Here is a 25,765-nt window from a genome sequence, read left to right as displayed (position 1 = left end):
CGCGCGCGCGCGCGCGCGCGCGCGCGTGTGTGTGTGTGTGTGTGTGTGTGTGTGTGTGTGTGAGAGAGAGAGAGAGAGAGAGAGAGAGAGAGAGAGAGAGAGAATGTACGCAAGCACGCATAAGAGATTGAGATATTAAAAATTGCTTTTTTATAAACGAAGTTATATACTAAACACATACACGCACTAACACACACATACACACACACACACACACACACTCAGATACACGCACAAAAGAAAAAGAAAGAGCTATTAAATTATTCGGTTTAGCGGTGCCAAGTTTTTGTAGTAAAATATATATTTGTATTAAAATATTTATTTGTAATATTTGTAGAAATAAGTATTTGTAAAAGTAGATGTTCTAATTCGTATGAACATCCATTTTCATAGTTGGCGCATTTTCTTCATATCATTACTTTTGTAGAAAAAAAATATTTATTGTTCTTTTACAAGAATACATTTTTGAGAACGTTTTGTATAAAAATACATTTTTGAGAGGGTTTTTTTACGCGCGTATACTTGACATTTTTTTTTAAAAAGGTAAAAAAAAATTTTGTGGGGATTTCACTTATTTTGTAGTGACAGGTATCTCATTTCTTTTTGCAATATAGATATGCTTAAAACAATCAGAGATATCTGTTTTTCACATGCTTCCACATTGAAAAAGATATTCTGCAATAATATATAGTCAGTATGTCTAAATATTTTTATCTGCTTGTATGTATGTATATAACTTTCATTTTTTTTTGTTGCAACGATACGAAAATTAACTTTTCTCAAGTTTACTTTATTGCTTATTATATTAGGTTTTTAACAAACTATATTATGTAATGCGAACGAAGTATAATATTCTCTCACATACACAAGCGAATAGAAATCCCTATACTAACTGCATTAATTTAGATTTATATTTTCTTTTTCACATGCTTTCACATTGAAAAAAACGACGTATCCGAATTTGTACAATTAATATGTATAATATGTGCTTAATAACATTGCTCTTTTGTCGCGACAATGCGGAGTCTACGACATAATATTCACACGTTTATTTCATTGATCTTCAATTATTTTTATAAATAATGCGATGCGTATAAAGTCTAATACACATATATAAACGGAGAGTGAGGCCCGATTGCGCACATAAGCGATTGGACCAGTAGTATTTCCCGATTGGACACAATCCCGTTTGGACACGGACTCGATTGGACACAGAACCGATTGGACACGGACCTGATTGCGCACCGATCCGTTTGCATACGGACCCGATTGCGCACCGACCCGTTTGTACACGGACCCGATTGGGTCCGTGTGCAAACGGGTCGTGTCCAATTGGGTCTGTGTCTAATCGAGTCCGTGTCCAATCGGGACTGTGTTCAATCGGGAAATACTGTGTCCAATCGCTTATGTGCACAATCGGGACAGTTCCATAAACGGAGCATAAGCTTACTAACTATATTATTTGGAGTATATCTGTTTTTCACGTGCTTCCACAATGAGAAAGATAAAGCCATCGCACATGTATTTCCGTGACCATAAGCATAAGACGTAAACATAAGCTTAAGAACCAATCAGAAAATAGCTATAGATCTGAACAGCTCAGTAACATTAGAAATAGTTGTAAACTTAAACATAACATAAATTCCAATCAGTTGGAATTTTTACTTACGAAAAATTGATATATGTATATATGTACATAAGTGATTGCTACTAAAAAGTTGTGGCACATCTTTATTCTACTCGATTTATGTTCATTGCATTGAGATGTGTATTGCAACGTGATTTTCGTTTGCGTCAACAACTTCGTCGTGCTCAAAAATTTCTTTAACCATTAGTTGGGCGCCAGGCGCGGAAATCCGCGCCGCACAAAGCTCACAAAGCACTCGGTACACGACGGCCAAATGCCTGCTAGCCCGCCTCTACACGAAGTGGCAGAGGGGCGAGGTTCTTTCGTTTCGCGGAACAGGAGAGGAGATGTCTCGTATTAAATACTCAATAAATTAATAAATATAAGAATCATATATTGAAAGTCAAATGTTAACAGATTTGGACAAAGGATACGTGATAGTTATCTAGCATTATTCTAGCTTACGACTGTCCCGTAACTCGACATAGAATTCACAATGTACGGAAAATTTCACTCTAAATGCCACGCTCGAAATCTAACGAGAATTTTATTATCAATACAACGCTCTTGGCTTTAACGGCGTCAGGGATAGATCTTTGACTTAATATGCGTATCTCTCGTAGGAGCTCTCATCTACGGAAGCTCGCCTCGGTAAAAAGCACATGGCTCGTGTACTCTCGGTATGCTTACGGCGAATGAATCTCGGCAGTATTGCCCTACGAGCTATCCCGTCGCTATACTCTACTTTCTACACAATTTGACTGTCGGCTCGACATTCTCCCCGAGGGAGGAAACGTTAGGCGAAAATATTATCTCTAGGAAACGGAGATCGACACGGCCCCGCGGTACGGTGACTCTAACCTCGGTAAAAGTTATCCCGATTACTCAATTCTCCCACCGAACGCTCGGTAGGGTAAGTACTTAATAATCTGTCGCGAAATGCAGGGCCGGCCGTCTCCATCCTTACCGCGTGGTCGAAGTGGTGGCCTTACAGACTATGCGACGCCGTCGATGTTCGTGGAACCGCTCTCATCGTAGTTTCGCCGAACAGTGAGACAACGTGAACGAGCGGGGACACCGCGGGCATCGATTAGGATCTGCGCATTGTCCTTGTGCATCGATCCGCGCATTAACTCGCGCACAGGGATCACCGCATCGCTTCTTCCTTTCCGCTCCTGCGGGCCGAGAGCGCCTCCGGTCGTGACGCGCAATTCGAAGGCCTCTGATCTTACGGAGCCAATGGCCTGTCGTGAGATCTCCTGGTGTAGTTGGCTCGGGGTTGATCAGGCCCCGGCCTTCCGATGTCGGCCTCGACCGCCGTTGACCGCTCCGGCGGGGGGTCCTCCACCCGGCTCCACGGAGTGTGAGGGCGCTCTAACTCCCCCGACGTCGACCTCCGGACCCTCTCCTTTCAGTCCGCTTCCGCCTTTCCGATCTCCTGAAATAAGGCGACATGCGGTAGCAACCGCCTCACGATTCTCCTCTCTCCAGATATAATAACTTGACTGTATACTTGCCCTGTGGCTATCCGATAATCCGGGGTCCCGCCGCTCAGCCGCTCCTGTAATTCTTCTCTCAGTCCCTCGACGGCTGCTCCTCCACTACATGAAGTATCTTCGGCACACCACTTCTCTCGAAAGTCGCGCCTTCCGCTTGTCGGGTCCCTAAGTATCTTACTAATTAAAAATATTAATCGGAAAAGGAGAGGCCGCCGTCCCTCTTGGGGTAAGGAGCGGTCCCAAATGACCTTTCCCGGTCAGGCCATCCGGCCCTTGTGACGGACGAAAAACGTCACGTCACAGTATACATACATGTATCTGATTTATGTATAATAATTTAATATTTAATAATATTAAAGTACGTATATTTATATGTAATTTGAGTGATTGCGTAAAATTTTTTTATTATAATACGGATCTGTTTTGCACAAAAGTATAAATCTAATTATTAATGATAATTATTTAGAATACGGGTTCCACTTCGAATATCGATAAATTTATGTTCATTTAACACGAAACGAAAAAATCTGGCAAAAAAATGCGGCGGTCTGCTTCGTAAAACGAAATATTAATCGTTAAAGTTGATGACTTGACAGGTTATAAAATGTCATAAAGTTATATAACTAAAGCTTTAGTTATAACTGTTTGTAGTTTTGGTTAAAACAGAGAATATATTTTCTGCTTTAACCAAGTATAAATACAAAAAGTACAATATATTTTGGTTAAAGCAAAGAATAATACTTTGCATTGAATTGTTTGTACTTTTGGTTGAATTTATTTTATCGGTATGACATGACAGGTTTCATAACCTGTCAAGTGTCAAGTCATCAACTTTAACGATTAATATCTCGGTTCACGAGGCAGACTGCCGTATTTTTCTGCCAGATTCTTTCATTTCTTGTCAAAACGCATCGAATGAGCATAATTTAATCGATATTGGAAGTGAAGCCCGTATTCTAAATAATTACCTTATTAATTGTATACGTTTCTTTAGATTTTTATTATCTGCTTTACTATGATTTAATACTACTGGGAGGGTTAGCACAATTTTTGAAGAGACGACAAAGATATTTTCTTTTTTCTAAAAAGCCTTTTTCAAAGATTACAAAATAATAAGATTTTATAAGGGTTAAGAATTCCAACTTTGGTAATACTTTTATTATTTATAAAAGCACACACATACATATACACGTGCGCGTGCATACACACACACACTTATATACATATGCGTTATAAAATACATATTATATATTATATAACAATCTATATGTATTTTTTCATTTTTTTTTAACTATTGTTATATAGTTACTTATCAGTATCTGTGAATAAAAATGGAACATAAATATGCAAAAACTTTTTCAAATAATGATGAAGTTAACATTGCATTACGAAATGAAAATAACGAGGATATCAATATCATATTCAATCCAGGAGATTCTCCTTATTAATTGATTTAGTGCGAAGTTATCCTCATCTATACGATAAATAATCATTCAATTTCAAAGATTCAGTAATGAAAGAAAATTCATGGAATGCAATTGGAAAAATAATGAATTGTCCACGTAAGTAGGAATTTTTAAATAAAATTAATTTGTTTTAAATATTATTTTACTAATGATTTTAATAATATTTTTAGCTACTGAATGCCAAACTCGATGGGTTAGATTAAGAAAAAGATTCTCAAAAGAAAGAAGAGAAATTGAAGTTGAAAGTAAAAGTGGAAGTGTAGTATCCCATCGGAAAAGTTTTCCACTGTACGAAAATATGAAATTTTTGAATAGTCATGTAAAACAAAGAAAATATGTATTATAAAAAAATTGTAAACTATAATTTTGAGCTTAATTTTTATTGTAATCTATTATTAATTTTTCTATTATTACAGGACTATTATAAATATTTCACGAAATAAAAGAAAAAATAAAGAAAATGTTCCTTCAAAATCATCAACTTCGCTTAATTGGGAAAGGAATTTCGAAGAAAATTCGACTCACTCTTCTGTATTACATTTGAGATCTACATTATCAAACAATTTATCTCAATCTCCTGTAGTACAACATTTGAGTCATAATATAATTTTAATATTATAACTTTTTTTTTATTTAAGGGGTTACATCAACCTAGACGGTCGAAAAACAGGCCTAACTTTGATATTCCTGCTAAACGGGTAGTGGGAATTAAGTGAAATTTTGTGATTATTGACTTATGTTTCGACAATATAAAAAAAATTTTTTATTAAATAATGGCGACGGAAAGCAGAAATATGGCCGCCGACACACATTGAGGCTTGGAAAAACGCATTTTGCGGTGACCACTGTCCCGTCTAAACGATCCATCTGAAACAAAAAAACAAAATGGTGTTTTTAATCTAACAGTGGTTTGTCGGTGACGATCGCCGATTGTTGATTTTATCGTTTGTTACAAAATGGCGATGAGTTAAAATTAAAATTTAAAAATAACGAAAAATTTTCGTCCTTTTCATTTTTTTTAATTTTTAATGAAGATCGATTTAAAAAAAAGTAGATCGTCACCGACAAAAGAATGTTTTTGAGAGTATTGTATAAAAATTTGAAGACGATCCATCGATTAGTTTTTGAGATCACCGTCTTTGAAAACCATATTTCGAGAAAAACGCGTTTAAAGTTTAAAGTTTAGTTCTACTATTGTTAACAGCTAAATTTTGCACTTTACCTCTAGTCTGCAATTCCGGGGCCATATGAGATTTCTTCGCGCGTCGCTTTCTGCGCTCGTACTTCGGCCACATCGATGCTCGCCCGGTCTTGATTTTCGCAATATGCAGCACAATTCTTTAATTATCATTAATAAATATGCGGCAGCACCTTCATTAAATGTACGTGCAGCAATATTGGCAGCAATTTGCACAACGTGTGCACCGCTGTGCTGCACTTTTGGCGTTATGCGCCAAATCAGATTGTTCAAATTTTCGTTAACGTTTTGCGTAAATCTACCAACGTAAATCTCTCCAGTAAATTATCACTAGAAAGTTGTTCAAATATTGGACGAATGACTTTAATCACATCATCGTCCAGTGGCGATTTATGTTGATATTGCTCCAAATTGAGCACTCGAACGCTCGATTCCGTTTTACTCAACTCTTTGTAATTCCGGCATTTTTGCAGATATCAACATAAAACTTTCAGGATATATTCTCGAAACTTAAAGCTTTAAGAAAATGTAATAAAAAAAATCGATTTTTTTTACCCGCTAGGTTGGTGTAACCCTTTAACGTGCCGTCGACTTAACGTAGGTTGGTCCTTTGACACATATGTTTCTTCTAACTACTTATTATTTTCTTGTTAGTATCTTGTATAGAATTCTCTTTTTTATATGCTTTCTCTTTCTTCTTTTTATGTCTTCTTTTTCTTTTTAACCTAATCTAACTTAAAACTTTTCTTCGCGCCTCGACCCGTCCAGGGTTCGAAGCTAAACTCTCTTTTATATTATAAACTATGTTTATATAGGTATATCTTTATATATTAACAATATTTTAATATTTTGTAAAATATGTATAAATAAAACATTTCACAACTATTTATATATTTCTTCTTCTATTTTTTTTATCTTTTAAAAGTTATTTATAATTGGTCAAGTTATATTTTTATGTTTACTGTTACGGATAATATTTTATGGATGTTCTATGATTGGTTGAATTGTTCTATCTTCTAATTCCATTGACTAATTCTTACGTTACGTCTTATACTTATGATTACGGAAATTAATGTGCGAGGGCAATAATTCAAATTAATCTCTCATTTTCATATGCTTCCACATTGAAAAAAATTACGTATCCGAATTAGTACAGTTAGTATGTCTATCATTTCTATCAGCTTGTGTATATGTATATGTATAATAACATTGCTTTTTTGTTGCAACGTGGAGTTCAATATTTATATGTTAGTATTATTAGTTGTAAAATTTTTGCTATTACAGTTTGTATTATACATATATATACTACTAAAAAAAATAGGGAACACTTTTTGTATACCGAATATTTAGGCTATTTTCAAACTGCTATAACTCAGCAAAAAATCATCGTAGAAACAAAATCCATAAAGCGTTTTAAAGATTGAAACTTCTTTTCTTAAACGCTTTTTGGTGATTTTAGTTATCTTTTTTTTCACCAACGTGGTACAATGATGAAGCTTGACCCGTTAAAATAAAAATTTTTAATGCGAATTTGCTGCGTTGCATCTCGCGTGAAAAAAATCATAGAGTATTTTTGTTACTTGCATCCTAGAGCGGGATCTTTTCCCTTTATTTTGAGTAGTTGTTCATTGCTGTACGATTTTTTTTGACCGAGTTATTGAGATTTTAAGTAAAAATGGTCATTTTGACTTTCATCGCTTGTTACTCGTAAACAAATCAACGTACAGCGCTCAGCAAAAAAGCGTTGGAAAGCTGAAAGTTTACACTTTTAAATGCTGTTATTAATTTTTTCACAGATTTACTTTTTCTAACAACAAATTGCGTTCAAAGTTTACGTAAAAAATTGCATATTTTACGGTTTTCATTTAGTTCAAGGTACTTCTACACACAGGTTCTTACCACACACATTCTGGGCCAAAGCCATTGCAATGGCGCATTATATTCGCAACAGATGCATCTCTAAAAGTCTGATTCAAGGCACTCCATATAAGGCGTGGGACCGGTGAGAAGCCGAATGTCGAACACTTTCGTATCTTTGGTTCCAAGGTTTTTGTTACGGACAACGCGTCCAACAAAGGAAAGTTCCAACTCAGAGCGATGGATGGCATATTTGTGGGCTATTCTAACGCCTATCTAAGGCCTATCGGGTTTGGATTTCAAGCACAAAGAAGATTTGCATTTTAAGAGACGTCAAGTTCTTCGACTCCTCTGAAAATGAGCTCGAGGACACTGCCAACCACGACAGAACGACTGCAACGATGCGACGCCGGACGTTGTCCATCCTACTACAACGGAAATCGCTGTGAATCCGGGAACAGCCGAAGACATTAAACATGTCGCTATAGATAAACCTGACGTTCCCGTATACGATCAATCCGTCAGAGAAGATGCCGACGCAGGTGTAGAGAAAGCAACGAAAATCTACATTTCAAAGCCCAAGCTAAAGAAATGCTAAGAAGAATGATTCATCAGAAATCCGGTATCGAGTTAACGTCTAAAGCCGAGATGATGTTATCCCAGTTGATTGATGGCGACCGGGTTTGTCGACTCAACAAAGCACTCTACGGCTTTAAGGAAGCAGGGCGTCAATGGTATGAGAGATTCAGTGTTTGCCGTAGATAATTTCAAAATTATCTAGATAAAGATAAAGATACAAATCCGTGAATTTATCTTAGATAAGATGAAGATGATTTTGCTTTTACTTAATCTAGATGAAAGATGAGATGACTATTGCGATTATCTAGATAATTTTCTAGATAATTTTGTTTATTTTATAAGATTATTTATAAAAATTTGTAAAAAATATAACGTAGAATATAATTTATAAATGGGATATTAAAATCATAAATATATTAATATGATTTAATAAACATGAATATTTAAACGATAATTATTCAGTTTAGCGGAGGCAGCTCCGATAACCTCGACCTTGACATATGTTATCAAGGTCATCCTCCTAAAATCTTTCGAAGGTCACTCAGGAGGGTGAACTTAATAACATATGTCAAGGTCGAGGTCATCGGAGCTGCATGCCTCCCCTAAACTGAATAATTAAATATTCATGTTTATTAAATCACATTAATGCATTGCACAAATTACAGTAAATAAACAGAATTAAAGACTCGACGGCGTTCTTTGCTCATTTTAAGTTTCTCAAAAATAAAAGTTTTTTAAACGTTGTATTTGATAATCGGTTGCAACGAGGTATAGTTATTTGCTGTGCCACACTGAAAAGGCGCCGACGAAGGCTGTATTATATTTCATAAAAACCATGTTAACATTTGGAAAGTTTATAAGAGATTGAAGTTCCTTTAATTTGCATTCTAAATACGAAAGTGCGAAAACGAAAAGGGTACCGGGTGTGCCTAAAGCTATCTTAGGGAGCATTCCCACCGAGCGCGTCATGCGTCGCGTCGTCCTTCGCGTCCAATCAAAACGTCTCATTTTATTATAATGAAATATAATAGATGTTTTGAATAGCAAAGGACGACGCGTAACGCGCTCGGTGGGAACGCTCCTTTACACTATTATTTGCCATTTGCCACGATTTTTCCAGAATATAAATATGTTGACACCCTTTATATGTTCAAATATGTTTTTGCAACAAAAACATCATCTTAGATAATTTTTAGATAAGATGACATATATTTTTATCTAAGATAAAGATAATCCATTTTTTATCTAAATAATCATCTAGATAATTTTATCTAGATACCAGCAAACACTGGAGAGACTTGAGGAGACCCTTCTATCACTTGGTCTCATTCCAACCAAGTCGGATCCATGCGTATTTGTTGACGGAAATTGTGATCAAACCTTTGTTTTAATATACGTAGGTGACATCTTCATCGCATCCAAGGATTCAAAATTAAGGATCTCCGTGAAGCCAAATACTGCTTGGAGATCAAGATACGTCAAGAAAAAATGCAGATTTGTCTATCTCAAGCCGGTTACATTCATGAAATTCTGAACAGATTTGGCATAATCGATTGCAAACTCTCTAAGACGCCATTGATCGTTAGGTCGAAGTTACTAAAGGAAGACGCCAACAAAAATGGAGCAAAGACACACCCTACAAGGAACTTACTGTCGCTTTCATGTACGTGGCAATGGGAACACGTCCTGACATTGTTTACTCCGTGAGCGTTCAATACCAGTTCAACGATTGCTATAAGGAGTCACACTGGTCGGCCGCAAAGCGCGTGTTGAGATAGTTGAAAGGCACCATCAATTATGGTCCCAAATACATCAGAGACAGCGAAGGATTGATAGGCTATGTCGACGCCTATTGGGAAAACTGCAGAATTGACAGGTCATACACTGGTATGGTATTCGTTCTCGCCGGCGCCGCAATCTCATGGGGATCAAGGAAGCAACGTACGGTTGTATTGTGATCGAAGGCCGAATATCTGGAACTCACCGATGCAGCCAAGGAGGCGGTCTACCTTGTCCAGTTCTTGAAGGAATTGAGCCTCGGAGATTTAGCTACTGTTACCCTCTACAACAACATGGGCGTTGCCCATTTAGCTTAAAATCCTATTCATCACGCCAGATCAAAGCATATTGACATTCGTTGTCGCTTCATTTGTAAAGTTTTATCCGGGGGAACGATTCAATTAAAATATCTTCTTACTGAGAAAATGGCAGCGGATATGCTTACAAAGGCGCTTTCATCACCTAAACACGAGGACTGCTGCAAAACCATATGGATTGGTCCTACTGAAGATCCAGCCATGCATTCACAAAATTGAGGGAGAGTGTTAGGAATACAATTCCTGTGTCCTACACCAAGGTCGCAATCAAGTAATCTCATTATATGTATACTCTCGGTTACGTTCGTAGTCCAATCATTTTAGAGCGCCTGAAGCGCCACCGCGTCTACTATCTAGTTACTTTTCTTACTCTTTGTCTACGGTCGCTATTGCGCGCCACCCCTTCTCTAGTAGTACACAGTAAAAAATTTTGTGTTTTCTTGTTAAAAAATATCCTGGTTAAAAGTTTTATGTCAAAATTTAACATATTTGCTTGTTACTTTAACATATTGCTGTTATGTTAATTCAAGTAAAGTATTAAATTATTAGAATAACTGAAAAAATGTGTAAAAGTAACACAATGTGTGTGTGTGCACGTATTTTTAATTTTGCACAATAAATACGTTCCTTATTATTAGTGATTTATCTATTAAAATTGACAGGAAAAAATGTTAAATTTATTCTATAATTGAGTTTTAACAAGGACCATTTCATTTTTGAGGACTTTACTATCTACTCCGAAAGGGCGCATTTCTCGTGAAAAAGATTCACCTACTAAGTAAATAAAAGGGGCTCGCCAAGAACAGAAAGCCAAGTACGATTGCATTCACATATTATAATATTGGACTGATTCCAATAATATACACATATAAAATTTTTATCGATGATTCTGGAACAATCTATATATGCAATTGTAAAAAATTTTTTAGCATTTCTAGAATAATTATTATTTAACATATATAATATGTTAAATTAATATATATAACGTGTTAAAATAATATTATAATCATGTTAAAATAACATATGTAATATGTTATTGTTACAGGTTATATATGTTACATTAACATTATTATAATGTTAAGGTAACATGTTACATATGTTACTTTGACATAATTTTCTTATTAAATTGTTACATAAAAATTATGTCAAATTATAAAATTTACATTTATTTTTATGTTAAAATGTAACATAATATTTATGTTGCTTAATATGTTAATTTAACATATGCTTAATATGTTAAATTAACAGAAAAATTTCTGTGGACCGTTTTGGACATGCGATATCTGTTAAATTTAATACAATTTTTTTTACTGTGTAGTATATACACACTGTTAACGAACTTTTACTTCTGTCTTTTGCGTTTAAGTGAGCAATAAATACATTCTAATATGTAATCCCGTGTGTTCTTCGATACGCCCTACTAACAGTTTATAATTTTTTTATTAGTGTGGATACTGGCGTGAATCTAGCACCCCCACTTTTGTTTTCAATTTCCTAATTAAACTGGTGGTAGGAGCAAAAAATTGGAAACCAGAATAAACAATTAACAGATAATTAATAAAATTATGCCGTATGTCTAAACTTTTTTTTAGTGGTGGGGATGCTAGGTTTATTAAGGTAAAAACGTTATAATCAAAGTTTGAGTATCAAAAAGAAAACATGATGAAGATACGGACTTGATCTTAAATGACAACGACATGATAAACTCAATTTCAACTTTTAATTTAATGTGGACTTTAAAATTATCTTAAAAATACACACGCACGCACGCATATTTTTTTTACAAAATATATGTTTTTTTTATTTATTAAAACCTTTATTTATTAAAGCCCAAATTTCATTTTTTTTAAAATTACAACTTAAGTTACAAAGGGTTAAAAAATTAATTGCTGCATCAACTTTGGTATAAAAAAAATATATATATATGTATATATGTATATGCAGTGTTGGGTAGTATCTCTATACATGTATCTAGATACATGTATAGAGATACATTTTGTGTATCTAAACCTGTATCTGAGATACATTTGAATTAGAGTATTTGTATCTGTATCTAGATACAAAACACAGTATCTGTATTTAGATACAAAACACAGTATTTGAACTGCTTTTCAGATACATTTTCAGATACATTTTCACGTACTTTTTGTCTTTATTGGGAAAAAAACGTTTTTTTAAGGTCATTTTTGATTTGCTATTACTGTCGATAGCGTCATTTAGATTTGCGCAAATAGTACTTATGTATGAAATAACTTTGCTATCTAATCTATAGAATCATTAGATTTTGTGCATATTACATACATTATTAATATTATTATTATTATTACAATAAAATATAATTTAAAAGACGAGAAACGCAAGTTTACTCAACAACTCAACAAACAAATAAAAAATTCGGAAAAGACAGTAAGAGTTCAGCGACAGGTATTGCGCGACAGGTATTGCGCAACACAATAATGTAATTATTTATTTTATAATGCGCTTTTCGTGTTGCGCACAAACATTTAAATTTTTCAGATTTTTTTATTTGAATAATTTAAGAGTATCTGATACGTATCTGAGATACTTTTAAAGTATCTGAGTATCTGTATCTATATACATTTTGATTTGTGTATCTGTATCTGTATCTAGATACATTTTTTTATAAGTATCTGTATCTGTATCAAGATACATTTTAAAAGTATCTTACCCAACACTGTGTATATATATATGAGGCATTTTTTGTCAACCGGACCAGTCCATTTCTCTATTTCAGATTTTGTCAAAAAAATTCTGTAAGTGTGTAAGTGCTTAAATTGTAAGTACAAATGTAAAGTTTTAAACGCCGTTGGGCGATTTTTGCAAAATTCTTAATGGTGGATCCAAGATGGCAGCTACATGCCCCACTTTTACACTCTATATCACTCTCAATTTATCAAAACAGTTTAAAAATGGTAACTCAAAAATTTTTGGGATTGTTAATTACGAATCTAATTTCGGAATTGCGAAATTCAAAATCGCGAATTTTATATAGTAGCTGCTGTATGTCTGAAAATTAAATTGTAGGCTAAGAAAGACGTATCGTAACAGCTTAAAATACATGCAACATTTTACGGTTATTGATTACGTATTTTTAGTAAAACTCTAAAACACTAAAATCTACATTAAGGGTCGGTTGTTCCAACTTCTTGGTAAATTTACCTACCAGGTAAGCATGTGTCTATCTTCATTTCTTTTCTTAAATAAATAAAGACGAACATATATTTATCTAGGTAAGTTTACCAAGAAGTTGGAACAACCGACCCTATAATACCCTAAAATGTATTTAAAACTACACTGAGAAAAAAATGTATGATAATTTCGACTATAATTGCATAGTAAAAAAATTATAGTCAGAAATATCGTTTTGATAGTAATTATCACTATAATATTAGTAACCATATGTGTATAGTCATTCCAACTATCAAAAAATTTTACTATAAATTATACGGCTTTTAAATGTGATAAAATATAAAATAATAAATAGTAGATAAATCAATTATTTATATTGTTGCGCGCCGCGCGTCGCACGATACGTCCCTGAAGCACCAGTCAGCTGACGGACCGATCGATATTTTCGATCAGCCGGGAAAGATTTGTTGAAAATAATTGAATTGAACGGCTGGTTGCCGGGAAATATTTGTAAATAAGATTTGAAGACAGTTTAGCGTCGGACTGCTGCCGAGGAGGACGTGTCACGCGTTTACTCTGTTGTGGGCTTCGTTAATAAAGTTATTGAAAAGCACATTACGGTTTAGTTTTCCTTCGACGCGAGCGTGTGTGTGAGTGCGTGAGTGTTCCTACGGTGACTCGACGCAACAATATGATTAATATAACCAAAATAATAATTAATTTAACCATATTTTTATTATCTTTATTATTTACATAGTAATAATAACTTGAGAAAGGTTACCATTTCCATACACTGTATGTAACTACATTAATAACACATTTAATTACATTTTTAACAGAAAATTTCTACATAAATGTTGGTAAAAAACAACAACAAAAAAAATTTTTTTTTAATTACTATGAAAATATAACTATTATTTACATTTAATGCATGTAACTATTGTGATGCAACGCTCCGTAATAATTCACAATTTAACAGTTTTGATCCTAAAACAATCAATTGTTCTTAACAAAGTATTATGTTTTTGCAATAGCTCTTTGGTTGTTCTAAACCTAAAGTGCTAAACTGATATTACGTTCCTGTAATCTGTACCTTTTACTACACTGGGAAATAGCTATCGGAATTAACCGATATGGCTGCAGCAGCCACGATGTAGTTCGCGGTGTCGCTACTAGACGACAACGCGGCTCTGCCTTTCTCGTAATGAAATTTACACGCTTAAGACTATATAAGAAGACCACCCACGATGACGGATCACGAACCACCGGTTTCAGGATCTACGTAGTGAATGGATCACAAAGTAAGTTTTTCGAGGCTTTGTAGTAATTTCGTTCAATCCTTACGAACAATCGTTTTCATAACTATCGCTTGGGCAGGCTTTGTTGCAGGTAATTTTTCATCAGTCGCTTTCACGACTACAATTTGCGATGAATTTCGCAATCGTTAAATCTTTACAAACAGTTGTTTTCACTCTCTGAGTCACTGACTATCTCTTAGGAGAACATGTTTACTTCTTTTAAGGATTCCTTATCCTTTCAATTATTTTTTAAGACTTTCACACCAGTCCTTCTTAAGGCTACTCTTTCAATTAGTCCTTTTTAGGATTCTTTTCAAAACTTATTTTTATGACCTTTATTTTTACATCCGTTTTTTAAATATTCCTATAATGTCATCCAAATTGAGATCGATGCTGCAACCCGTACGGGAAGAAAGGACGTAGAGGAGAAGACTTAAAAGTCATGTCCAAAAGTCTTAGAGAAAAATTTCCTAATTTGCCACACAATTCTAAAATTTGTTTAAATTGTAAACTTTCAAAAAGTGAAAGAGGCAATGGTACAACAAACTGCGAATCTGTGAGTGAATCAATTGATAATAATATGAGCCTTGACAGCATCCAGATATATAGAATCTGATAACTCGGTATCATCTGTTCGTAGTGATAAGCAACATATGAGATCCCAACAAGAAGTTAAACTAGAAAAGTTAATGAATGACTTGAAAAATAAATTTTGGAATTTGGATGAAAATGATTCAAATAAATTGTCTATACTGTACATCCTGTCACTTGAGAGTATAAGAAAGATTGCGAAAGAATTTAAATGTAAAAGAATTTAAAGTGGTATTTTAGCAAACACCTCAATAAAAACTGAGAAACCATTACCGGAATCTACGACCAAGAAAGTTAACAAATTTTATAATAGTGATGCTAGATTAATGCCAGGAGTTAAAGATGTAACTTGCGTGCGTGCGTGCGTGCGTGCGTGCGTGTGTGTGTGTGTGTGTGTGTGAGTGATTTTTCACGTCAACTGGAACACCTGTCTTTGTCCAAAATGTAACATACGAAGACGTATGACGGCTCAAAAAATTTGTCTTCTCAAATACTTTCAAAAACCATCTGGCGCATTGAAAAAAAAACAAGGTGGTATCTAAACCTACAGAATATCTCATGAATTTTTCGAAAATCCCTTGTTATTACATTTTGCAAATCGAATCAGGGCTAAATTTATCTTACTAGAAATAATCAAGATCGTCGATTACGAATCTGAAGTCAGATTACTGAAATTCAAGATGACACTCTCTAGCCCCCCTCTCCCTCTCTCTCTCTCTCTCTCTCTCTCTCTCTCTCTCTCTCTCTCTCTCTCTCTCTCTCTCTCTCTCTCTCTCTCTCTCGTTTGTTGACGTAAGTATTGGCTTGACGTGCCTGACAGTCGCTCCGCATTTTATCGTATTTCTCTACCGCTTCTTGCCATTCGAAGCTCTCTTGCTTGCAGATTTCTGGTCAAGTGCGCTTTATCTTGACATCACCCTGTTGCCGTGAGTACCGCCACCCATCATTCTTGTGGTTTTTGTCGATTTCTGTGTCTCATCGCCACGGAAAGTTCTTGAAACAACAGTTTCTCTACTGCTCCTGCGCCTGCGCCGCTTTGCCTGGGTATCGGGACTGGTGCCGTATCTCTGATTACTGCCCCACTACTGCCGCCGCATATGCTGACAGGTTTCTCTTTCACAATTTCAAAATTTCTACGTGCGATATGACGCTTTCTTGCGGCGTTTGCAAGAAATTTATTGCAACGGCTAAAGCCCTGTTTTGCGAGCGCAACTCCAAGTTTTTCACGAGGACTACGTGTGCCTCTAATCATCCGAGGCGATTTCAGAGGTGGCAGAGATATGGTGTCTTATCTGCAATACGCACTGTCTGCTTAGACAATCTCCTCGCGCCGCTGTCGGCGTCGAGGCGTGGCACTTTTCCGATGTCACAGTGGGCCAGGAGACCAGAAAAAGTGGCCAAAAGTCGATTCCAGAAATAAGGTCAGACAAATGTCCTATCTTAATCTTGATAGTCGAAAGTAGTTATTTTGAAAATTTCATTCGATTTGATCGGTTGCTTTATATTTGACAACAATATAAACTTTTAAAATCATGGATGCAATTGAAAATTTTACTTTTCGAATATTTTATTAGCATTGCTGTATTTCCGTAAACAAAAAGTCTTTTATTACTTCTCATCCATTATTATATATAGACAAATCATTATAATGGAGTTCAAAGTAAATAGTGCAAGAAATAAAAAAATGGTATATCTTTATACTCATTTATTATTGAAATTTGATAGGTTGCGCATATTTTCAAATTATGGCCCCTAAACTATGCCAGTTATTGACATTAATCAAGTAGTATTGAATTCTTTTAAGTATGTACTTTAAAAATATGGCGCCCACTTTTACCCGTTTTTGCATAATTTGAAGAATTTTATAATAATTCGAGACTGTACGCGCATGTAAGATGTAAAGAATTGATTTTTGCACATTGTGCACTATATCAATATTAATGTTAAAATTAAGTTTAATTCAAAATTGTTGAATAATATGTAATATATTTTGTAGATTAATATCAAAATCTAAAAATTCAAAATGGCGGATCCAATATGGCGGATGAGAAATGCAAAAACATGGCAATTTTAATACAAATTTTTTATCGGAGATGTTCAAGAACGCTGATTACGAACATGCTATTCAATTTTTTTAATTAAAAATGGCGAATTCAAAATGACAGATCAAAAATGCAAAAACTTGTTTTTTGATAAAAATTTTTTCTCAAGTGTTTTTGAGGTCTTTAATTACAAATTTGCTATTCAAATTCTAAATTCAAAATGACAAAATCAAAGTGGCAAAAAAAATCTATTGTAATATAAATAAATATAAGTGGTCGGATGTCTATGAAAATAGGATATTAAAAATTTAAATCAAATATTTTATCAAATTTGCCCGCAATTATCCTACATAACTATAGTTTCTGAGATCTACTGCGAGAAGGTTTCAGGACATTATCGGACTCCATTTGTTTATTTGTTTTTTTTTAATTAAAAAATTAAAAAGCAATTTGTAATCAGCGTTCTCGAAAACTTCTGATAAAAAATTTACATTAAAATTGCCATGTTTTTACATTTCTTGATGAAGATGTTGTGTCCGCTTTATTGGCATCACAATATTAGAAATTTTAGCATTTTGAATTTTTAGGTTTTAAAATCATATCTGTTATTAGCAATCTCTAAAATGCCGCCAGTTTTACATTGAAACGGACCAATTTTTATTAATTTTAGTCGCCACATTGTATCCGCCATTATGAATTTTTAAATTTTGACATTGTATTTGTTATTAGCGACCTCAAAAATCTATATATAATATATATAAAGTTTTATTAAAATCCGACAAAATCTTGATCGCCCACTGTGCGGTGTCGAGATGGATTCGCTCAGGGGACTGATCTCCACCCTCGTTGAAAGGATGGTCAGCATCGAGTCCTCGATCTTGGAAAAAGTTGCCAGCGTCGAATCAAAGCTCGTTGATTTGTCACCCGTAGTCGCAACTGACCTCTCTAGAGGCCGGCATACAGCGGATCGCCTCGTCCATCGCCGACCTCACTGCTCGTGCGGATCCGTTCTCAGCCAGGACTGACGCTCTGGCGGTATCTACACAGCAAATCAAGGACCAACAGACTGCTCTCACGGGACGGGTCGTTGCTCTGGAGTCAGGTTTCTCGTCTCGGGCCACTAATGGTGCCGCTACGCCTGACTTTGTCGCACGCCTTGAATTTTTGGAGCGGAATAGGTTCCTTACCGAGGGGAACGTCCCAGATGCGCACAGTAATAAACGGACACAGCAGGCTGAGTGAAACAGACACAGCAACAAACGGACACAGACCAAACGGACACAGTAATCAACAGACTTACCATATGGGTTGCGATTTCTCAGGGCACCCCTACCAACGGGGTGGGGCGAAGCCCCCCCCTGTACACCCCCCGTGTGTGTGGGGGGTGCGTGCGTGCGTGCGTGCGTGCGTGTGTGCGTGTGTGTGTGTGCGCGCGCGCGCGCAAAGCATTCTCTGCACCACATGGGTTTGCGACTGTGCGCATTTGGTCTGTGCGCATTTGTTACTGTGTCCGTTTCACTCAGCCTGCTGTGTTCGTTTATTACTGTGCGCATCTGGGACTCACTCTTACGGAGCTTATTATCTTCGGCGTTCGTGACCTTCCTGATAAGAGCCCGACCGCCATTGCTGCTGGTATCGCTTCTGTTTTGAGCGTCGCCGTGTGTCTGGGGGATATTGTTTCGAGTTTCCGAATTCAGGGGGGGGGGGGGCGATCGTCCGTGCCTCCTCATTGTGCGCCTTGCTTTCAACACTATCAGAAATAGATGGATTGATGGCAAGAGAGCCCACGGCGTCCTCGATGGATCCGCGATGTTCGAATCATTTGCTGGTTCCCGAATTGAGTTGAACGAGAGGCTACCGCTCTCAGGCGGAATTTCGGTGTGGCGAGGCGCGCCGTCGGGGAGGGGCGCCTGTCTCACGCATGGGTCAGGAACAGGCGCGTCCGCGTGAGGTAGCATCCAGCTGCTAAACCTATCTTACTTCGTCATCTCACGCACCTTTAGGACATCCTCGCGGAGCCCCCCCCCCCTGCCGGCCGAGCGACTCGCCTGCCTCCGCTGTCCCTGGCGTTTCTAACGGCTTCGATGTTTTTCCTGATGCCGTTGGCCGATCCCTGCGGCCACCACCGATGCCGTCCACTGTGCCGGCCCCCGCATCGCTTGCGGCGGATCGGCGGGATAGGCGTCCTGTAAACATTGTACCGCGACCGACTGTTTCGACGAGGTCTACTAAGCCTGCGGCTGGCTCGGGAGCCATCCTGAAATAGCCATCCCATAGAAACTGACGTCCACTCGCACCTCGTCTTGCTGGTCCCGCCCATGGGTCTTTACGGTTCTGCCACGTAAATTGCTAGTCCTTTCTCCCCCATTTCGCGGAGTTCTTAGACTTTTTTGCTAGAAATACCTACGACATAATCGCCATGTCTGAGACCTGGTTTAAGCCACACATGCCGAATTTTTTTACTGACCTTCACGGTTATTGTTTTATCAGCCATGACAGAGTTGGTAGGGGCGGAGAAAGGATTGGCCTATATGTGCGCTTTGGTCTTAAGATGCAAATCCTCGCGTCATCGCCGGGTCAATATTGTTTTCAGTCGGAGTATCTGATCGTGGGCGTTAGTTCTGAGAGTTGTCGACCTTTTCTTCTCGCGTTAGTATACCGGCCCCCGAAGGTGGGGCACCTTGCGGTTTTTCAGGCTGAGTTTGAAAAACTGCATACCCAATAGCTGTCATCATCGGCGACTTTAATATAGATCTAAACCGTGTCACGTACGATTCCGAGGCACTGTTGGATTTCTGTACATATGACCATATTTATGTCATTCCTTTCTTCAGTACCCACCACGCGGGAAACCATCACACTCGAATTAACCATTGCCTGGTGAGTGATCGCTCCTTTGTAAAAACTTTCTCGCAGAAACCGCTTTCTTTCCTCTCAGCTCACGATCTCATTGTCACTCTCGATCTAATAATCCATCGCATCACTGTCCGTGACTATACTCGGTTTGATCTGGAAACTTTCCATAATCTGCTCGTCTCATGTGACTGGTTCGCCATCCGTTTCACTCCTTCCTTGGATGGTAAGGTAAAACTTCTTACTGAATACCTTGCAGATGCGCGTGATCACCTCGTCCCTCTTCGCTCTTTCTGTGTAAGGCGACCTCCTGCTCCATGGATCGACGCGTCCTTACGATCCCTCATACGCAGGAGAGATGCAGCTCGGAGATCACATCTTAGACATCTCTCGCCGGCAAATCGAGCCATCTTCGTTGCTCTGCGCAATGAGGTCAGTCTCAACATCTCTGCTGTTAGAAATGCTTACTTGTCAGAGCGACTCAGAACATCTCCTACTCCCGCCCGTCTATGATCGGAGCTTTGCGCATTGGAATTCGCCAGGCCAGGATCTTCACGCCTGTCACAGAACTTCTCTCCTGATGACCTTAACATCTTTTTCACCACTGCCCCTCACCCTCTCTTCCCTGATTCTGCTTCTATTTCGTCCTCTTCACACCAAAGCCTCTTTCCATCATCAACGCGATCTTTCTGTCCTTGCTCCTCCCGTTTTTCTATTTCCGATCCCGCCATTTTTTATTTCTCTTACATCACTCCCTGCATCCTGCTCGCGGCCCTCCGTAGACGCTCTTCAAATTCTGCCTGGCGACATAAGCCGACGTCTCCTTCTGGATAGCCTCCCTGTTACTATTCCAGTTATCCTCGACCTGTCTCTCGACTCTTCCACATTCCCGTCTTTTTGCAAACAATCCCATGTCATTCCCCTTCCAAAAGTCGAAAACCAACCTCGGTTTCTGATTTTCAACTCATTTCGCTCCTCTGCTTCCTCTCCAAGGTGCTAGAACGCATCGTATCTGACTAACTCACCGCACACCTTGCATATCATCATCTGCTCGATACGCTACAGACCGGTTTCCGGCGCGATAATAGCACGCAAATTGCGCTCATTAAACTGACCGACGACATCAGAGCTGCTGTTGATCGGAGGTCGGAGGTCGATCACTTTGCTGGTCCTCTTCGATTTTTCGAAGACGTTTGACTCTGTATGACATGACCTCTTCTTTTACAAGCTCTCAAAATTACATCTCTCTAATGCTACCCTCCGCTGGTTCGAGTCCTATCTTGCTGATAAAACTCAGCGTGGACCTGATGGTCTTTCCTCACTGTTCAGAGTCTCCACCGGCGTACCTCAGGGCTCGGTGCTTGGCTCTTTTGTTTGCAATGTTTATTGACAATCTACATCATTCTATAAGGCACTACCATCTTCTTTACACCGAGGATTTATAGATCTACCGACATTTTTCCCCAAGTGAACTCCAGGGGTCCTTGGAGAAGATCAGGGAGGACATTGTTGCCATTGCGCATTGGTTACGTCTGAACGGTCTGACCCTAAATGTAAGCAAAACCAAAGCACTGCTGCTGGGCAGTACGCGTTACATTAATGCTTTAAAAGCGCACGACATCCAATTATTCTTTGATGGCACTCAAATCGAGCTGGTGGGCACGACGGTCAATCTTAGCATATGCCTCACGAGCAACAGATCTGGCTCTTCCGCGCTGTAGGACCTCCACACTTTTCAGCACTCTTTCTAGCATGTTGCATCCACTCTGTGGAACTCCCTTCCTGCTTCACTCAGAACAATGGATTCTGCTGGATTTTTCCGGAGGGAACTCTTCGACCATCTGCTGCAGGATGAGCGGAGACGAGCCTAGCTGTTGGGTCTTTCTCTCATGCTTATTTTAACTTATAGATGTACTATACCTATGCGTTTCTTTCTAAATATATTGCTTATATTCTTTTTGCCTGTACGCATATTGTATTGATTCTCACGCTTATTTTATTTTATTAATGTATTATACTAATGCGTTTTTCTCTAATTATGTAATATTTATTTTTTCTGCTTATATTACTTGTATGCATATTATACTATTTCTTATGTTTACTAATGTAGCATATTTATGCGTATCTCTCTGATTATGTAACATTTAGCTTTCTGCCTATCACTTCTATGCGCAATGTTTTATGATCATATCTATCTTTGTACCAGTTCGTATGTTCACTATTAATATTAATGTACGATACTTACGCCTCTAACTATGTACACTTAATGACTGTTCTTAGAGGGTTATGCCCTAGAACACCAATAAATGCTCAGTCAGTCAGTCAGTCAGTCAGTCTCCCCCCCCCCCCCTCTCTCTCTCTCTCTCTCTCTGGGTCCACGTGAGTATCATCAGACGGATTTCGCATCGTTCTATTTGTGTACACTTTTTCTAACGCTTGTTGTTCTTCGGAAACTTCTTTTCCCAGGCCGTTTGTCTTAGCTATCACGCTTGACACCACTCTTCTTGCTGAGTTTTCTGGGTTTTTCTGCTTTCGTCGCATCGAGGAAGATCTTAGAGCTGTTGTCCGCCATTGATTCTCGCGTCTACGTCCCGCGTTTTCTCTCTACGGTACTGGTGCGTTTGTGATCTTTGAGGACCATTGGCCGTTCATTTGTGGCTGTACCTATGCGGGTGTTCCTAATGCACCGACGACGGAATCACCATCATTGATTGACCTCACTACTTTGCGTGGATTGCTGTTCACCTCTGATTTGCTGCTGCCTACCGTATGCCGTCGTCAAAGAATCACAAGTGTAGTAAGGCTGTTGCAGGCGACAGTTTGATGTACTCTGTTTATTTTAAAGTCTTTCACCCTAGATGCGGTAAAACATATAAAATATAAGTCTGCGAGTGATTATTGCGTCAATAGTTTCAACCATTTTACAACCAATTTACGATCTATCCTTGAACAGTTCAACGATGAATTTATCTCCCTCTGCGGCGACAAATGAGACTTCATTTACTAATACTAATTCTAATGCCAATCTGATACTACAGCAGATTCTCGCGAAACTTAATGCTTTTGACGCTAAGATAGATAGGTTTATCAAAAATGAGCTGGCGACTAACAAGGATATCGCTGACAAGGCGACTTGCCAAAGCTTATAAAAAAGTCGATAAGCACGATGTAATTCTGCATTAGTTAATTGAACAAAATGCGAGCCTTATGGTGGAACTGAAGCAACTCAAGGCTTCTGCTCTTTGAATGCAGCCTTCACACAACTCAACCGAGATAATAATTGCGGGAGTCCCCTGCGATATCTCTGACAGCCCGCAATTGATCATTAAGAAAGTGTTCGTGATGGTGTGCTTTTTTGGTGTGCCTGAGTTGTTTACTGATGTTCTGGATGTTTGTGACATGGGTCGAAGGTCTGTGTCCAATGGTGATCATCCGTCTCTCTGTCTGACCCCGAACCTTCTTTGCAATCGTTTGTTATCACTCTTAAGTCATCACAGATTAAAGATTTTATCATCAATAAAAAGCGTGCCATACGCAATTTGCCTATCAGCAATGTATTTGATTCTCAGCATCATGGTAATATCTACGTCAACGAGTTACTGCCTGCTGATAAATATAATTTACTACGTCAAACAAAGGACAAGGCTAGAGTAAGAGGTTAGAGGTATGTCTGGGTCAGATCGGGGCGCATCTCTATCAGACGTAGAGACGGTTCTTCCGTCATCTTCATCAACTCGGATGCTGACCTGGCACTTCTCGTCTGACTGCCTGTGCTTCCTAGGCCGTGTCTCGGCATATGTGAGCTCTCGTTGATCAAAATTGCACAATTCAACGCGAATTCTCTTCTTGATCATATCGATTTTATCCGTTTCTATTTCTATTGACACTTTTATCAAGTGATATCGATCTCCGAGACTGCATTCGAACATTTCCGACGATTTGATTAACATTAAAGATTATTTTATTGTACGCAATGATCGAGTGGATAAGGCAGGTGGAAGTGTAGCTTGCTGTATACACAAGTTACTTAAACTTTAAGTCTTAAAGCATGAACCTTGGCTTTTTCTTCAGGTGCATTTACTAACTCACCAGAATATATCATTTTAGATCTGCGTTCTGATAGCTCGCCGCTTCTTTTATTTTCATCCGTTTATCGACCAATAGACCTAAAGGTCTACTCCTTCATGATTTCTCTGCGTCGCTCATTCGATTCTATCACGTCTATCAAATATTATTATTGTTAGCGATCTAAATTGCAATCTTCTACGCGATTGCTTCGAAGCAAATTACTTACGCGATTTGTTCTTTTCTTTATCCCTACACATTTTGACTCAAATGCGATTTTCCACACTGCATCTTCTGACTCTTGGCTAGATGTAATCACGATCGGTAGTCCAGAAAAGTTGCATGCTTTCAGCAAGTCTGATTGTCCTTTCATGGCCGGTCACGATTTACTTGATATTGCTGTAACGTGCCGTTCCTACACGGCCGTTAAGGCAGTAAATACAGAGCCGTTACCCCTCTACATTGCGTGACGCCCTCCGCACATCTAGCTTCTCTGCACGTTCCTATCCCTCTTGCCACCGAACTAGGGTTATAAAAGCCCTCCACCGATGCCAAATCAGATCTCTCCGGTCTAGCGTACTGAGCGGATTGATCCTCCTGGCGAATTGAGCCTGGCCTCCTAGTGTACGCATCGTGTGCCACATAATCTCAAATCCGATTCCCGTATTAGCATGCACTGATTGTGTTTCCTGATGCCGCGTATTGAACAGCACCACATCGCCCCGATCATAACCTGACCCCGGTCTGCAAACTGAGTGACTGCTTTCCGACACCGTCTTCGGGAACCCTGAATTAAGGGGAAACCAACGCCGCGGAAGACCATCCTCGCGGGATGGTCGAAGGTCTTCTTCTCCTTCTTCTTACGCCCAATGGATTTCTGTCCCAATTGGGACACAGTACCACGATTTAATGATTTCGGAGGGCAACAGTCATGAGGGTGAGACTGTGCCCTTATTTTCAAAATTAAACTCTTGTTTAATGGAGAATCTCTTCTTTTCAAATTACGTGTAAATGACAAGTCTCACCTTCCGACCTATAAAGATAGTCTCTCGGCATGCGACTCAACAAGATCATTAGCTCTTAATATATGTTGTTTTATAAAAAAAAAAATTTTTTAATATTAATTTTACCTTCTACTATAAACCTGACCATAGTCTTGGCGATCTTTTTGTCCAAATTGGCAATTAAATATTCAACGATGAAAGAGGCATATAATTTTAGTTCAAATAGTTTGTTATATAAGCTCACTCTGGCATGTGAAAGGTTGGGGCATACCCAAAAAATGTGATTTATATCTTGGATTAGACAGCCACATTCGTAATCGTAGGAATCCGTCCAGCCAAACTTGTATTTAAGTAGAGTTTGTGTAAGGGTATCCCAAGGTCGAAGGTGACAGCTGATCGGACCGTAAACACGCCGTATCGCCCAGCCGCGCATTACCGTG

General features: G+C 38.1%; 1 protein-coding gene and 2 long non-coding RNA genes across 5 annotated transcripts in view; 1 reads left to right on the top strand and 2 right to left on the bottom strand.

Moving 5' to 3' along the window:
- The window catches only part of LOC105830827 (tubulin polyglutamylase TTLL5), a 239,101-nt gene that overhangs the window by 15,269 nt on the left and 198,067 nt on the right, over positions 1-25,765 (bottom strand). The window lies entirely within an intron of this gene.
- On the top strand, positions 5,624-10,773 carry LOC118645517. The gene is made up of 2 exons (XR_004963214.1): positions 5,624-8,381; positions 9,627-10,773. It is a non-coding gene; the product is annotated as an uncharacterized LOC118645517 (long non-coding RNA).
- LOC118645516 lies at positions 6,508-9,629 on the bottom strand. The gene is made up of 2 exons (XR_004963213.1): positions 8,835-9,629; positions 6,508-8,712 (listed from the first exon to the last, which is right to left on the bottom strand). It is a non-coding gene; the product is annotated as an uncharacterized LOC118645516 (long non-coding RNA).

The sequence above is a fragment of the Monomorium pharaonis genome, chromosome 5 (genome assembly GCF_013373865.1).
Source record: "Monomorium pharaonis isolate MP-MQ-018 chromosome 5, ASM1337386v2, whole genome shotgun sequence".
Classification (NCBI taxonomy): Eukaryota; Metazoa; Arthropoda; class Insecta; order Hymenoptera; family Formicidae; genus Monomorium; species Monomorium pharaonis.
The sequence above is the reverse complement of the archived record's forward strand: the minus strand, read 5'-3'. Positions and strand labels throughout refer to the sequence as shown.